The following is a 14,904-nucleotide window of genomic DNA, read 5'->3' on the forward strand; positions in this document are numbered from 1 at the left end:
AGAATCTGTGGGGGGAAGGAAGCCCTTGCCCCCAGGAATTTTCAAAGCTCCCGAGGTGATTCTAAACATGCCGCCGAGGGTGAGAACTCCTGAGCTGCAGTGCCCATCCAGCTTTCACGTGCACACAAATTGCCTGGGGGTCTTGACAAAACCTAGATTTTGACTCAACAGCTCTGGGTTTGGGGCCCGAGATTCCACTTTTCTAACAAGTTCCTGGGCGTTGCTGACGCTGCGGGTACGTGGGCCAAGACCGGAGCTGGAACCCAGGCGACAGGGATTAGGGTTCTTGCGCCCTCTGGCGGTCAAAAATCTCCCTAGCGTCACCCAGCGGAGAATGATGCGAGACGCCTTCTCCGATAGATTCAATTTCTAGAATGTTTGCAGATTCTTCCCCAGAGACTGGCCACTGACATCTTCATCTCAGAGTTGCGATAACCCGAATGCAAACCTGCCTGGACTCCTCACCTACGAAACCGTGAAGTAATAAATGGGTATCGTTCAAGCTGCTGAATTTGTGGTACTGTGTCACGCTGCAACCGAAAACTAACACAGGGAGTTTTACAGGCTTTAGGATAACAGGCCAAGTGAAACTCTCAAGCCCACAGGCTTGGCTCAGTGGCCCTGCACGATTGTCTCTGATGGATCTCTTCCCAACCTCCCACTCAATGGGAGAAGAGGCAGAAAGGATTGTATTTCTTATTTATCAGCATTACACCTGCTGTCTTACTTCCCATGACCACACACACCTCCTTTCACCCTGTGAGGTCTGTTGTCACTGACACTCGTGAAAGCTCAAGGACGGGGTGGCGGCTGGTCTGCTCTCGGTGGCGGATTGTATTTTCCGAAGATGAATCCCTTCCTATGTGCCCTTCTCACAATAGGACCTTCTTAAGGTGGAGACACTCCTCGGTCAAGATGTGGGTTCTATTAAAAAGGGGAGAGGGGCTCCTGAGTGGTTCAGTCGGTTAAGCTTTGGACTCGAGGTCAGCTCAGGTCTGGATCTGAGGGTCACGAGTTCAAGCCCCATGTTGGGCTCCACGATGGACGTGAAGCTTACTTAAAAAAAAAAAAAAAAAGATGTGGGATCTGCATTCCGTCCCCTTGAGCCCAGCAGACGCAAGACCATGGTGGGGGTGACAGTAGGTGTCTTTCAAGGCTAAGTCGTAAAAGGCGGTACACCCTGCCTCAGTTTCTCTCAGGACACTCATCCTTGGAGCCCAGGCCCCATGCTGAGAGGACACCCTAGCAGCCACATAGAAGGGCCACCTGTAGGTGTCCTGGCCAGAGCCCCCCCATCCACTGCAGCGTCAACTGCAGACATGTGAGTGAGAGAGCCTTGAGAAGATTCCAGGTCCGCCTTCAGGCCGCCCCAGCTGATGCTGAGTACAACAGACCTGAGCTGCAGGCACCGAGCCCTGTCCAGATTGCAGATCTGTGAGCAATATAAACGTTGTTTAAAGCTACTAAACTTTGGCTTGTTTTTATGGGGCGAGAGGTGACTGGAACCCTCTCAGACTCTCCCAGGGACAAGACTCTGAATTTGGCCAGGTGTGGGGGGTGGCGGTGGGGAAACTCTGGTTTCAATTAATTACAGGTGAGTTACCTATTTTTCGTTATGTACTATTTGTACAAGGCCATCTCCTTAGGAATTAAGTTCAGTGCTCATAAACTGTTAGGAAATCAGCCCCTCGCGTGTGTTAGAAAGCCTGGCATTTTGTGTAACATTTCTTCTTTGCCATTTAATCCACTTAAAAGTTTGTCTCCTCAAATACTTCTCAAGAGTATTTTTCTGCAGATTCTTCCCCACCTGCGGGAGGCCAACTTCTAAGAGGGCCTGCGGTGCCCCTCCCCCATCTGTCATTGGTGCCCTTGTGTAACTCCCGTCCTTGAGTGTGGGGCCTGAGCTTGTGACTTGCTTCTAATGGACAGAATACGGTAAGGGTAATGGGCTGTCGTTCCCATGACTAGATGACAGACGTTGTGACTTCTGTCTTGCTGGCCAACTCCCTCAATTGCCTTCTTGGCTCATACGCTCTGACATCACAGCTTCCACGTTGGGGAGAAGCACCCGATGGCGGCCTCTGGCCAACAGCCCGTGAGGAACGGAGGCCCCCGGTCCAAGAGCTCGTGGGAAAGGAATGAACTAGAAAGCGGCTCCTTCCTGGCTGAGCCAGGCGATGAGACATCAGCCCTGGCCGGCATCTCGATGGCAGCAACAGGAGAGACCCTGAGGAGGGGAACCCAGCTACACTGTGCCCGGACTCCTAACCCACAGAAACTGGGGGATAATAAATGTGTGTTGTTCTAAGCCACTAAGTCTTGGGATAATTTGTTATGCAGCGACAGATAACGAACGTACCACCCCTCCTCTGGCTGCCAAGCGTCACTTCTTTATCAGAATCCCCAATCACTCTCAGGCTAACAACATGTGTCTACACTCACCGCACACAACCAGGGTTTTCACCCAAGCGTGCTGACCTGCATCGAAGTGAAGGAAGTGTTTCAGGTCCCCCTGGCCAGGTGGCTTCTTTCCTGTGTGTCTGTACCTGTGTTCGCTGAGCCTGTCTTAGAACACTGACCGTCTTCCTCACCCCTGTAAATCTTCTCCCCTGGAGCCTGGGTGGATCCTGTCTGAATCAGGCAGAGCCTCAGATATATGTTCCATCCCTGAGTACTGCAAATTCACGTTCTCTCCCCCTGGGCCAGGCTGAGCTCAGACTCTGCAATCATGTGGCTTCCTCAGGATGTACTGGCTCTTCCTGTGACAGGAAGAATCATTTCCTCCAAGTCAAGGGCTTTCTTTCATTTGAGCTCCTGCCTCTCCTCTGGCACTTCTGGCCCGAGATCCTCAGATCCGAAGCTGTTTATGCTCCTTAGCGAAGCTGTTTATGCTCCTTAGCGTTGGAACCTGAGAAGTCTTGCCCCGTACTGATTGATTGGAGCAGCAGGAGGGCAGGAGGAGAGGAAGTGGATTTCTGGGCTGAGTTTTGTTGGAAAAAGAATATTTTAAGGCAGAACAGTGGAAGTTGGGGCCACTTGGGTGTTTCTGCCTGGCCTCTCTGCCTCCCCTCCCTGCCCCCACATCCACCCCCTTATATCATGTAACAACATAAGCTGTTTTCCCCACAAAGGTGGCCTTCATCCCCCTGGTATTTCCTTCTGTCTTCACACATTGCATTTTATTTATTTTTCTAAAGTTTTCTTTTTTTTTTTCCTTAATGTTTACTATTTTTGAGAACGAGAGAAAATGGGGGAGGGGCAGAGAGAGAGAGGGAGGCACAGAATCCGAAGCAGGTTCCAGGCTCTGAGCTGTCAGCGCAGAGCCCGACGCGGGGCTCGAACGCACGGGGCCGCGAGATCATGACCTGAGCCGCAGGCCGACGCTCAACCGACTGAGCCACCCAGGCGCCCCCACCCATTACATTTTAAATTTGCGTTCTATAAACAGGAACCAAACACTGCACACGGAGAAAAAAAAGACCTGCTCTGGTTCTCGAACACCAGCCTTTTCCCAGGACTCTTGGGTTCACATCTTCAATGGTTTTCAGTGCCAGGCCTAGAAGAACAGGTGTTCCATGCTCTGGAACCAGGCATATTTTAACTCCCGCCCCACATTACAAAAAGGAATTCAGTCAGGCTGGTTAGGTAACGTGTTGGAGCACACAGTGTGGAAGGTCTCTGAGATGCCACAAAGCACCACAGGCAGCAGAAAATAATGGTTTCTGGAGACGGTGGATTGGCAGACCTGAGTGTTAATTTGCTCATCCGCTCAATAAATATTCCTTGAGTTGGGGCGCCTGGGTGGCTCAGTCGGTCAAGCATCAGACTTCGGCTCAGGTCATGATCTCATTGTTTGTGGGTTCGAGCCCCGCGTCGGGCTCTGTGCCGACAGCTCAGAGTCTGGAGCCTGCTTCGGATTCTGCGTCTCCCTCTCTCTCTGCCCCTCCCCCACTCGTGCTCTGTCTCTCAAAAAATAAAAAAACATTTAACACATTAAACATTAAGAAAGAGAGACATGAAAAATAAAAATAAATAAATAAATAAATACATAAATACATAAATATTCATTGAATATCTACTAGGTGTCAGGCACTGTCTTAGAAAGTGGTGCCACCGAGGAAGATAAGACACAGAGAACCATCATCTCAAATCAGGATCCATTCCAAATGACGCAGAGTTTGCCTAAACATAAGGCATGGAAACCATGAAATGCAGATGTAAGCATGGAAAAGTATTTTTAAAAATTAATCTCAGGGGCGCCTGGGTGGCTCAGTCGGTTCAGCACCTGACTTCGGCTCAGGTCACGATCTCGCGCTCCGTGAGTCCGAGCCCCGCGTTGGGCTCTGGGCTGATGGCTCAGAGCCTGGAGCCTGCTTCCGATTCTGTGTCTCCCTCTCTCTCTGCCCCTCCCCCGCTCATGCTCTGTCTCTCTCTCTCTCTCTGTCCCAAAAATAAATAAACATTAAAAAAAAATTAAAAATAAAAAAATAAATAAAATCCACTGCCTGGATATCGCTGTGGGTTCTACCATGTTGCTCCGATTACACTCAAGCCATCTTCCTCAGAAACCCTTGCCCTGCATGCTTCTGGGTTACCGTTGGCCAGGAAAGCACTTTTATGAGATTTGGTTGGTGAAAGTGAAGCAGTTGTATAAGGTCTACTTTTCTTTTTTTTTTTTTAATGTTTATTTATTTATTTTGAGAGAGACCGGGGTGGGGGCGGGGGGGCAGAGAGAGAGGGAAAGAGAGAGCATCCCAAGCAGGCTCCACACCATTAGCGCAGAGCCCAACGTGGGGCTCGATCTCGTGAACCGTGAGATCATGGAAGGTCCAGTTCTCACAAGCAATCCCTTACCCCAGAATCCCCAGAGAAGTTCTGCTTCCCTGGCTGAATGCAGATGGGTAGACAGCGATGGTGCTGTGAGCAGTTCCAGGGAACAGAAACTCGAGGATAGGAATCTGGACCGGGTTCTCTGGGCAGACTCAACTGGATTCATGACCCCGTTTCTGACGGTAAAGGAGACGCCGGTTGTCTGCGGGCAACAGTAGCAAAATGGTGACAACAACGACCGCCTGTCGTGGTGGAAGGAAGTGTCGGGGTGTAATGCCTGAATTAAGCATTGATTGGCAAGGCATCCATTTCAAAAGCCATCTGCTCCAGATCAGCACAACCAGATAAGGCAGTAGGCACCCCCACGCCCACGAAGTTTTCCTCTCAGAAAACCCTGGATGACCATGAAAACGGACACGCCTTGAGTGGCCCTGCCTTCAGTCTCCCGTGCCCTGAATCCCACTCTTAGGCTTCAAATTAGTCAATATAGAGTGACCTCACGAGCCCCCAGGAACTCCCCCTCTCAGACGCTAATGAAGGCAGAGCCCCAGGTCTGCGTTCTGTCTGCCTGTGACCTCACTCGGTGGCCCCGGCATGCCAGGACTTGGGAGTGATTAGCCTTGTTCGTCAAAGTTCCCTGGTGGTTTTCACTGATGCACATCCTGCAGTCGTGACAGGAGCCACGAGATCCAGTCCAGTCACAACACGGGCCCTGCTGGGGGGAACGTCTGTGATATGGGTCTGGCGAGTGCCTCAGGTATTCCCAGCTGGGAATATCACCTTCGAAATCAAGAGTCGGATGCTTGGGGCGCCTGGGTGGTTCAGTCGGTTAGGCGTCCAACTTCAGCTCAGGTCATGATCTCAAGATTCATGGGTTGGAGCCTCGAGTCAGGCTCTGTGCTGACAGCTCAGAGCCCGGAGCCTGCTTTGGATTCTGTGTCTCCCTCTCTCTCTGCCCCTCCCCGACTCGTGCTCTCTCTCTTTCTCTCTCTCTCTCAAAAATAAACATTAAAAAAAAACCAATTAAAAAAAAGAGCTGTTTAACCAACTGAGCCACCCAGGTGCCCCCGGTTGGTTGCTTTTAAGTGCAGAAAGAAAATGAGCTCAGGGCTTTAAATTCTCAGCTCAAAGTCAAGGTAAGGGATAGAAAGCTATTAATGACCATCCTAAGAGAAATTCTTATCTCCCTTAGCTCCCGAGTTGAGATTTCTGGAAACTAAACCCACAGTCTAATCCTTTGGATGCCTGAATTGCAATACAAATCGAATCCCCAGCTTTGCATGGTGTCACGTTAAGGGAAAGGCATCTCCGAGGTTATAAGATAACAGTTAGTTGACTCGGGATATGCATGTGCTGTGGCTGAGTTGTATGAGAGGGAAGAGTAAGATACAGAATATGGGTGAATAGCTTGGTGGCTCCATTTAATCCTCGGTGGCTGGAACCCAGAAGAGCAGTCCTGGTGATGGTGGGATGACTTGGCTGAGCTTCTGGAGAGGACAGCAAGAAGCCACACGATGCTTGTATGTCACTTGGGGTTTTCAGGTCTGGGGCGGCTGTCATACATGTAGAGTCAGAACTGATGCGGCTGTCATCTGAGGGAGTTGTGGTCGAGAACACTTGTAAAGGACGGATCCGTATTTTGGAAGGACCAACATCAGAAACACTCCTCGCCTAAAACAGACAACTGGATTACTAGTCACTTGATGGCTTTATATACATTTTCTTCTTAAAGCTCACCTGTAGGCTGTTTGTGGGAGAGGCTTGCAGAGGCTGAGATAAGCCAACAACCAGCTGAGCCAGGAATCCAACTGGTGCCTGAGTTCAGACACCTCGATATTAAAAAAAAAAAATTTTTTTAATGTTTACTTTTGAGACAGAGAATGAGTGAGGGAGGGGCTGAGAGAGAGGGAGACACAGAATCCAAAGCAGGCCCCGGGCTCTGAGCTGTCAGCACAGAGCCCGACGCGGGGCTCGAACTCACAAACCGTGAGATCATGACCCGCACTGAAGTTGGTCCCCCAACTAACTGAGGCACCCAGGTGCCCCGAGAATGGTTTTAAAATAGAGGAACAATTCAGATAGTCTTGGACATAAAACACAGGCGGCTCCCGTGGAAGAAAATGTAACTCAGAAACTCAATCACCTGCAGATCTGTGCTGATGAGTTCTCTGGCTCCTCAGCCAGCTCCCGAACACTCGAGGTCGGTTGTGGCGTGAGAGACACAGTCTTTCTGATTTTACAAACTAACCGGGATCCAGGACTCTGTTTACTGCTGTGATTTTTCTTCCACGGCTGTAGAACTGGTTCAGACAAATTTAGCACAGGATCCTTGCCGGTGTTTTCCCTTTGTTCACAATCCATGTGATGAAGATCAGAGTTACCCAGCGCCCACGGCTAGTCTCGAGATTGTCACCCTCAGGACAAGATGCAGGAGGCTCTCAACAGGCTGAGCAGGCTTCTGGAGCCCAGAGGGATGATGCCTCTTCGAGATTATGGCCGCTATGACACGGCTTAGCTTGGGTTTAAAAAAGGTCAGTGTCGGGGCGCCTGGGTGGCGCAGTCGGTTAAGCGTCCGACTTCAGCCAGGTCACGATCTCACGGTCCGTGAGTTCGAGCCCCGCGTCAGGCTCTGGGCTGATGGCTCAGAGCCTGGAGCCTGTTTCCGATTCTGTGTCTCCCTCTCTCTCTGCCCCTCCCCCGTTCATGCTCTGTCTCTCTCTGTCCCAAAAATAAATAAACGTTGAAAAAAAAAATTTTTAAAAATAAATAAATAAATAAAAAAGGTCAGTGTCGGGGCACCTTGGTGGCTCGGTCGGTTAAGCGGCTGTCTTCGGCTCAGGTCACGATCTCACAGCTCGTGAGTTCAAGCCCCGCGTCAGGCTCTGTGCTGACAGCTCAGAGCCTGGAGCCTGCTTTGGCTTCTTTGTCTCCCTCTCTCTGTCCCTCCCCTTGCTCACACTCTGTCTCTCTCTCTCAAAAGTAAACATTAAAAACAAACAAATAAATAAACATTAAAAAGAAACGATCAGTGTCTGTCTGAAATTTCCCTGTGACAGGCAATGGTACTAGAGTTTAGTTCTTCACACACGGTAAACTGGATACACTTTTCACTACTGCTGGACCGGAGAAGGTCCAGAACATGGTGGATTGCCGATTATAAGCGACCCGACAGAAAGAGCCAACAACGTACTGAGTTTGGATTCGGTGCCAGCATCACAAGCCTCTTCTGTCCGGCGCTGGCTGAGAGGCACCTGTTCCTGACACGGGAGCTCACTGGAGCTTTCCGAAAAGAACACTCACAAATGCTGTCTTGATGGTGGGAAGTTTAAGGATTCAGACTTGAGCCTTGGATCTAGGAAAAATTGCCTTTTATTGTGCTTCATATTTGTGAAGCCCTTTAACATATCCTTCCCTCAAGTTTTTTATTTTTTTTAACTTTTTTAAATGTTTTATTTTTGAGAGAGAGAGAGAGAGAGAGAGAGAGAGAGAGAGCATGAGTGGGGGAGGGGCAGAGAGAGAGAGAGGGAGACACAGAATCCGAAGCAGGCTCCAGGCTCTGAGCTGTCAGCACAGAGCCCGACGCGAGGCTCAGATTCACGAACCACGAGATCACGACCTGAGCCGAAGTTGGACGCTTAACCGACTAAGCCACCCAGGCGCCCCACCTCAAGTTTTTTCTTACTTCAAGATCTCCAAGAAATTTTCTTGCCATCCTGTAATTTACCATAACTGAAATGTTCCTGGGAATCATGAATGTGCAAGGCATGAAGAATTTATTTCCAGGTGAAGGTATTATGCATGATAAAGTGTCACTTGTGAGTTGCATTGAGATATTTCAGAGTTCAAGTACTTGCACTAGACAGTTGATACATACAAAGGTGAATAAAGGTGTTGTTCAGCGAGAAGCACATCAGGAAGAATCATCTTTCTCTGGATACTTTCCCGACTCAAAAGTACTGCTTTAAAGAGCATAAAACATGTCTTGGTTACACATTTATTTGGTCATGGCCTCCACTTAACCTTAGTGCTATAGAATTTTAAGCACTCTTCCCCCTTTAGGTAACCTCTTCCTAAAGAATTTAAAGGATCTTCCCTTTTAGCAAAATTGCCTTATTTTTTTTTTTAGTGTGCCCTTAAATGTTTGACACAAAAGGAACCAGAAGAACTTTATTTTAGCCACATGACGGCACAACTGAATATGAGCATCATCAGTATTACTTCATGTTGTTGTTTTTTTCAGTTGCCACTCTCACATGTTTCCCTCTTGGTGGTCCATGAGTTATACAATGTATTCTTAATTTTACCAAATAAAGAATTTTCTTCCTTTTTTTTTTTAAGTTTATTTATTTTGAGACAGAGTGTGTGTGTGTGTGTGTGTGTGTGTGTGTGTGTGTGCGGGGGAGGGGCGGAGAAAGAAGGAGAGAGAGAGCATCCCAAACAGGCTCCACACTGCCAGCACTGAGCCCGATGCGGGGCTCAAACCCACGAACTGTGAGATCATGACCTGAGCTGAAACCAAAAGTCAGACTCATAACTGACTGAGCCACCCAGGTGCCCCCCAAATAAAGAATTTTCAATTCTTCTTACGTTTTGGATTTTCAACTTAAAAAATGTGGTATTTATTTAAAAAAAATTTTTTTTTAGAGAAAGAAAGAGAGCATGTACAAACAGGGGAGGGGCAGAAGGAGGAGAGAGAATCTTAAGCAGGCTCCACTAACAGCACAGAGCTCAGCTCAGGGCTTGATCCCACGACTGTGAGATCACGACCTCGGTCAAAATCAAGTCAGACTCTTAACCGACTGAGCCACCCAGGCACCCTGAAGATGTGGTACTTATATACAAGAATGAAATCTTGCCATTTGCAACAACATGGTGGATCTAGAGAGTATAATGTTAAGCAAAGTAAGTCAGTTAGAGAAAGAGAAATACCATATGATTTCATTCGTGTGTGGAATCGTTTTTAATGTTTATTTTGAGAGAGAGAGAGGGCAATCAGGTGAGGGGCAGAGAGAGAGGGAGAGAGAGAATCCCAAGCAGGCTCCAGGCTGTCAGTGCAGAGCCCTATGTAGGGCTTAATCCCATGAGCTGTGAGGACATAACCTGAGCTGAAACCGAGAGTCGGACGCTTACCTGAGACATCCAGGACCACTCCTCGTACGTGGAATTTGAGAAACAAAACAAATGAACAAAGATAAAAAAGAGACAAACCAAGAAATAGACTCTCTACTATAGAGAACAAACTGATGATTCCCAAAGGGAAGGCGGGTGGGGGGATGGGTGAAACAGGTGATGGGGATTAAGGAGAGCACTTATCTTTTTTTTTTTAATTTTTTTTTAACGTTTATTTATTTTTGAGACAGAGAGAGACAGAGCATGAACGGGGGAGGGTCAGAGAGAGAGGGAGACACACAGAATCGGAAACAGGCTCCAGGCTCTGAGCCGTCAGCACAGAGCCCGACGCGGGGCTTGAACTCACGGACCGCGAGATCATGACCTGAGCCGAAGTCGGACGCCCAAACGACTGGGCAACCCAGGCGCCCCAGGAGAGCACTTATCTTGTTTTTTTTTATTGTTTTCAACGTTTAGTTTTTTTTGGGACAGAGAGAGACAGAGCATGAACGGGGGAGGGGCAGAGAGAGAGGGAGACACAGAATCGGAAACAGGCTCCAGGCTCTGAGCCGTCAGCCCAGAGCCCGACGCGGGGCTCGAACTCACGGACCGCGAGATCGTGACCTGGCTGAAGTCGGACGCTCAACCGACTGCGCCACCCAGGCGCCCCAGGAGAGCACTTATCTTGATGAGTGCTAAGGAATGCCCAGAATTGTTGAATCACTATATTGGACACCTGAAACTAATATAACACTATATGTGAACTACACTGGAATTAAAATAATAACAACAATAATAATAAAGTAATGAAGAGGTGCTTACTGTTCCTAGCATATAAATTAGGAAGCTATGGTAATTTAAAAAGAATGGACTTGCATTATATATGAATATGTAATTCAAAGAAATAAAGCATTCAAGTATTAGAAGAAAATCCAAAGAACATCCATTTTTTTATTTTCTGGTTGGGGAGAGGGATGACTTTTGGAAGACTGGCAGAGATTCCATCTAATTAAAGATCCAGGAACAAAGGGGGCACCCGGGGGGCTCACTCGGTTGAGCGTCCAACTCTTGATTTCTGCTCAGGTCATGATCTCACGGTTCTCGGGTTCGAGCCCCACATCAGGCTCTGCGCTCACAGTGAGGAGCCTGTTTGGGATTCTCTCTCCCTCTCTCACCCCCTCCCCCAGTCACGCCGTCTCTCTCTGTCTCTCTCAAAATAAATATATAAACTTAAAAAAATAAAATATATTTAAAAAATTAAAGATCCAGGAACAAAGAAGAACGTATGTAGGAGAGGAAAGTTTTTCCAAAAACCTATTTTCTAGATTGAACAATGATCCAAATTCTCAGCTTGAAAGCATCTGCTGACTCCTGGCTGGCTCAGTAGGAAGAGTGTGCGACTCTTGATCTCAGGGGTCATGAGTTCGAGCCCCACGCTGGGCGTAGAGACTACTAAAAAAATCAATAAGTAAAACTTAAAAAAAAAACAAAACAGAAAGGATCTGCTGAACTCAAATACTAAACAAACACATGACTCCTCTGGAGGAAGGCGCCTTCACCATAGGTCCCAGAGAGTTCCCATAAATATTTTAAAAGTAGAATGAGTAGAATGCCATCAAAACAACCAAGTCGACTTGCACTTCCCACGGTGGTTGACTGGGTCACTTCAGATCAACCTTTCCACAGAAGAACACTCGGAAAGCTGGACAATATGAAAAGTTGAAGGTAGTTCAGAGGGTCACTGAGGCGGTACAAATCTCAATTATACTGAGAAGCCAGCGTGCCTACCGTACGATTCCGTCTATTTACAATTTTCGTAAATGCAAATGACCAATCTGGACAAAATCCCTGCTAACTCGTTCTGACCAAACTGGTCAGGCTTCTCTCCTCTCCACCGGCCCTTGAACTGCAGCCCACCCTTGAGCTGAAGCAAGCATTAGAAAGCAGGACAATCTCAACGGCACCTCCCGAGGATCGAGGATCGGCTGACGGCAGAGAAAGACATTTCCTGTTCGGGTGCTTGACGACACCACTTGCTTACCTCCCTACCCCACACCTGGCTCTTTCCAGCCTTGTCCGTGCCTCCCTGTAAAAGAAATGCCATTTCCCCACAGCCTCCTCAGGTGCTTACAGATCTGATGGTCTGTCCAGACTTCTGGATAGTCTTTCTCTAGGCAAGTTTGGATTTTTTTTTTTTTTTTTTTTGACAGTATTCTGGTGCCGTGACTCGGAGGGAGTGCTGGCTCAGGTCCTTCTACTGTCACCCAGGTGTTCATGTCAGCCTCTCATACCCCTTGTGTCCTTTCCACATTGGGGAGATCTGGCTCCACACTGTCAATCACAACCCCTAATCCAGTGCTCCAGACATGTGCCGTTATAGCACAAGCAAGGAGTTAGTTTGATTCTCTTTGAATGAAAACTTTTTTCTTTGGCTCTTGAGTGGGCATCCGATCTGCCCGTTGAACAGGAATCTTGCAAGTTTTGGGACGGGTGAGAATCTTCCCAGCTCTTGGGGGAAACCTCTTTTGTTTATTTGAATACATGTCTAAACCAATGGGAAATTCTCGTTCCCCTGGATCCCCCCTTTCCTCCTCTGTTCTTGATTACACGCTCTGCCTCGATAGCACTAATTCAGTCCGACATTCCAGAAAAAGGTAGAATTTCACTAAGGATAATTTGGAACTACAATCATCTCTCTGGAGTTCTTGGGGTCTCCCCAAATTGGTTTATCTCCAGGGGACCTTGAATCCTCAGGTTCCCAAATCCCCTCTAGAAAATGGTCCTTGGGGGCGCCTGTGTGGCTCAGTTGGTTAAGTGTCCAACTCTTGATTTTGGCTCAGGTCATGATCTTATGGTTCATGAGTTCAAGCCCCACGTCAGGCCCTGCACTGATAGCATGGAGCCTGCTTGGGATTCTGTTTCTTTTGGTCTCTCTCCCTCTCTCTCAAAAATAAATAAACGTTTTTTAAAAGTGGTCTGCTAGTTTCTCCTAGTATGAAATTGAAAAATGGCCGTTTTAGGGGCACCTGGGTGGCTCTGTTGATTAAGCGTCCAACTTCAGCTCAGGTCATGATCTCGAGGTTTGTGGATTTGAGCCCCGCACCGGGCTCTGTGCTGACAGCTCAGAGCCTGGAGCCTGCTTCACATTCTGTGTCCTACCCTGCTCACACTCTCTCTCTCCCTCTCTCCAAAATAAACATTAAAAATTTTTTAAAGAAAAGAAAAATGGCCTTTTTAGTACAACCCTCATCAGGTCATTCAACAGTCTCTTCGTACCTTACCTGAGGCCATGTAACCTCTCAGAGTTCACCTCCCCTCTGTAATTGTTACTTCCAATGACTTCCCTTTAAGGAATCTGTTCCTGTCTTTCCCCAGACCCCCTTGAATACACGGGGTGAGATGATCACCTCAGTCAATGGGCACACTGCCACCTTTCTGGTGGGGTCACATACTCCACCCTCAACACCTCAGATGGCCCTACTATAATTCCTCAGGGTACACAACTCACCTCTGTAGTGAGGTTAGATAATCCCTCACATGATTAGATAATCAGTCACATGATCCATCCCTAAAAAAAACAAACAAATAAACAAAAATACCCTTTCTTTGTCTCTTGGACCCCATGATGCCCAACAAAGCTTTTCTCTTAAATCCCCCAACCTCTTTTAAGCTACGAGGCAGAGACTTGATTTCTCATTGTAATGTTAATATTTTTTTTAAATTTTTTTTATTTTTAATGTTTATTTATTTTTGAGACAGAGAGAGACAGAGCATGAATGGGGGAGGGGCAGAGAGAAGGAGACACAGAATCGGAAGCAGGCTCCAGGCTCTGAGCCATCAGCCCAGAGCCTGACGCGGGGCTCGAACTCACGAACCGTGAGATCGTGACTGAGCTGAAGTCGGACGCTCAACCGACTGAGCCACCCAGGCGCCCCTGTAATGTTAATATTTAACGTTCATCCAAGGGACTCACCTTTGAAGTTCCAGACTCCAACCTCAGGCACTGTGCCCTCTGACAGCTTTGATAGGTTACTAAGGTTTTCTTGACCCCTCAGAGCTCCCCAAGCCCTTGATAAGGGCTGCATGCAGGGACACGCTCATTCACCTTCCTGACTCACTTTCGCTCATTCACATTCCTGACTCACTTTCGCCTAAAGGAATGGCAGGTGTAGGAGGCCGCTGAGAGGTAGAGCCTTTAAAGGTGGATGTAGACCTCGCTATGTCTCTCTCTAAATTAACTCAATACGATACCTTAAAAATGAGGTAATTTATAGTCTCGGACCTATTACTCATATATTACTTGACAAAGGGCTTCTGATCTCCACATGGAGCCTCTGCAGCACATCTATCCTACCCATAAAGAAACCTAACGGAAGGGGTTACCAGTTTGTCCAAGAACTGTGAGCCATAAATAAAATTGTAAAATGCATATTGTTTTTTCCCAAATCGCAACACTATCTTTGCTCCTATACCCTCTGACACTATTTATTTCGTCATTGTTGATATGCTCTGCTTTCTTCAGCAGACCCCTTTACCTAACTCCCAAATACCTCTTCACCTCGCATGGGAAAACCAACAGCATACCTGGATCGTCGTGCTCCAGGGGTGTTCCAAAGTCCCCGCTTATTTTTGCCTGAATATTAAGTGTAAATCCAAAGAATCTAGGCTTCTTTTATAATTCAATCCTCAATCAATATCCGGATGAGCTTCTTTGTTTTACTCGGTTCAGTGACTCACAGACACTTGATACTTATTAGAAGCTCCGGCTTGTGTTAACCTTAAAAACAAAACTGTTAAGGGGCGCCTGGGTGGCGCAGTCGGTTAAGCGTCCGACTTCAGCCAGGTCACGATCTCGCGGTCCGTTAGTTCGAGCCCCGCGTCGGGCTCTGGGCTGATGGCTCAGAGCCTGGAGCCTGGTTCCGATTCTGTGTCTCCCTCTCTCTCTGCCCCTCCCCCATTCATGCT

At 47.8% G+C, this 14,904-nt stretch overlaps 1 pseudogene; it reads left to right on the top strand.

Annotated features, from left to right (window-relative positions):
• The first annotated feature begins 6,880 nt into the window (after positions 1-6,880).
• LOC121011403 (tRNA N(3)-methylcytidine methyltransferase METTL2A-like) lies at positions 6,881-8,197 on the top strand (annotated as a pseudogene).
• The last annotated feature ends 6,707 nt before the right edge of the window (positions 8,198-14,904 follow it).

The sequence above is a fragment of the Herpailurus yagouaroundi genome, unplaced genomic scaffold (assembly GCF_014898765.1).
Source record: "Herpailurus yagouaroundi ecotype Mexico unplaced genomic scaffold, PumYag 194, whole genome shotgun sequence".
NCBI classification, from domain to species: Eukaryota; Metazoa; Chordata; class Mammalia; order Carnivora; family Felidae; genus Herpailurus; species Herpailurus yagouaroundi.